The 2,398-nt window shown below is 39.8% G+C and overlaps 1 non-coding gene across 1 annotated transcript; it reads left to right on the top strand.

Annotated features, from left to right (window-relative positions):
* The first annotated feature begins 1,172 nt into the window (after window positions 1-1,172).
* Window positions 1,173-1,280, top strand: LOC141625403 (small nucleolar RNA R71). The gene has a single exon (XR_012535185.1). It is a non-coding gene; the product is annotated as a small nucleolar RNA R71 (small nucleolar RNA).
* Window positions 1,281-2,398: the final 1,118 nt, after the last annotated feature.

Here is a 2,398-nt window from a genome sequence, read left to right as displayed (position 1 = left end):
TCAAGTATTTTGCATAGGCCGGAACATGATTGATCAATTACGTGAATGGGATTGAGACTTCTAAGTTCTTCACAATCTCCATGAACTTTCCAAGTTGTTCATCAAACTTAGGCTTAGCTTGACGACTTGGGAATGGAAGTCTAATCACAATAGGCTCTTTTTCCTTAGCCTTCTCTTCATTCTTCTTCTTTGAAACCTCTTGGATGGTGGGTTCTTTTTCTTTAGAGTTCTCCACAACTCTTTGCTTGTCACTAGCATCCATAATATCTTCATCAATTGGCTTCTTCGGCCCTTCATACCTTATACCACTCCTCAAATTGATGACACTCACCGACTCATGTCTTGGGGGATTACTTTGAGGTGGTAATTGCCCCTTTTGTCTTTGAGAGCTAGAAGATGCCACCTGAGTCATTTGAGTTTCTAGCATTTTGGTGTGGGCTAGGATGTTGTTGATGGTGATATCTTTGGCTTGGCTATCTTTTTGCATTTGGGTGAAAAATTCTTGTTAAATCTTTTGCATTTGGGGGACCGCTTTTTGAACATCAAAGCCTTGGTCATTGGATTGATTGTAAGAGGGTTGATTTTGATAACCTTGGCTTTGGTTGTAAAAGGGTCTTTGAGCTTGATTTCGCATTGGAGGTGGGGTGTATGTTGGTTGAGGGTTTTGAACATTTTGGCTTTTGTATGAAAGATTGGGATGGAATTTGGTATTCTCATTGTAATAGTTGGAATAAGGGGTGCCACTCTTGTATGCTTGGAAAGCATTCACTTGTTCCCCTACATTCACTTTGGTCATGTCCCAAAGTTCCACAACTCTCACATACTCCACTTGGAATTGAGGATGATACCACCATAGCATTAACATGTTGTTTGGGTGATTTGGAAACTTCATCAAGCTTAGCCATGGCCTTCTCAAACTTCAAATTGATGGTGTCAATATGAGCACTTAGTTGAGCACCCAATTGAGTGATGGAATCTACCTCATGCTTTCCTCCTCTAGTTGCCTTTCGAGGCCTACTATATTGTGAATTGTGAACCGCCATTTCTTCAATTTTGGCCCATGTTTGATTGTCATCAACTTCGGTAAACATACCATTAGATCCCATGTTGAGGATGTTGCGGGAGTCTTCATATAGACCATTCCAAAATTGTTGCATAAGGAACCACTCGCTACGTCCATGGTGTGGACAAGAACGACAAGTGTCCTTAATTCTCTCCCATGCTTCATACAATGATTCCTCATCCCTTTGTTTTAACCCAGTGATTTGGGCTCTCAACATGTTAGTCTTCTCCGGAGGATATAATTTCATGTAGAAAGCAAGTGTCAACTTCTTCCATGAATCAATACCAAGGGTAGCCTTGTCTAGACTCTTCAACCATTGCCTTGCGGTACCGATCAAAGAAAAAGGAAATAATACCCATCGGATTTGGTCTTGAGTAACTCCGGTTTGAGAAATCGCATCACAATAGTCACAAAAAGTCTCCATATATGAGTGAGGGTCTTCACTAGGCATCCCCCCAAATTGACTTCTCTCAACTAGTTGTATGAATGCGGATTTGGCAATGAAATTACCGATTAAATGTGGTGGTGTTGGAGTACCATTTGGTAGGTTCTCCTTGGTTGGTATAGAATGTGATAAAAATTTAGGCATTGTGGGGTGATTTTATGGTGGATTTTGTATTGGGTTGTCCTCTCCTTCTCTTGCAAAAGGGTTGGTAAACTCAATGTTATTTGGTTGAATGTCCACAATCTCTCCAATTTCAAGATCAATGGGTAACAAGTTACCTTGTGATCTCCTAGACATGCAAAATATCAAACAACTCGAAAACAATTAGAACAACCTTGAGGAGATTGACTTCCCCAAGGTAAAGAAAGACACAACTAAAAACAATGAATGAAAATCAAATCAAGTTAACACCGTCCCCGACAACGGCGCCATTTTTTTGGTGTGGTTTTAAACTCGTCGTCAAAAGTTACCAACCAAAACAATATTTATAACTTTACAAACTACTCTTAGCAAAGAGGCAAGTAAAGGTCAGATCTCAAGGGACGGGTATTGATGTTGGATTTTCAATTGCAAATGGTCGTGTCTTAGGGTGTCACAATTTATGTTGAGATAGGACATCAACTAAACAAGATAAAAGTAAAGTAATGAAAACAAGCAAGATGATTAAAAGGGGTATAAATAATTGATTAAAGGCACTAGGGTGTCATGGGGTCATAGGGGATTCATAGGAGTTGATCATACAAACATGTTCTCTATTATATAGCAAGCACTTATTATTGTGATGGGATCGAGTTGGTGTATAAGCTTACAATCCCTAGGAAGGTTTGGGTCCCGGAGCCGAATTGATTAGATTGTACAACACCTACAAGTCGACTTCATCCTTCCTATTT

This window comes from Silene latifolia, chromosome X, assembly GCF_048544455.1.
Source record: "Silene latifolia isolate original U9 population chromosome X, ASM4854445v1, whole genome shotgun sequence".
In the NCBI taxonomy this organism is placed as follows: Eukaryota; Viridiplantae; Streptophyta; class Magnoliopsida; order Caryophyllales; family Caryophyllaceae; genus Silene; species Silene latifolia.
Note: the sequence above shows the minus strand (reverse complement) of the source record. Positions and strands in the feature narration are given on the sequence as shown.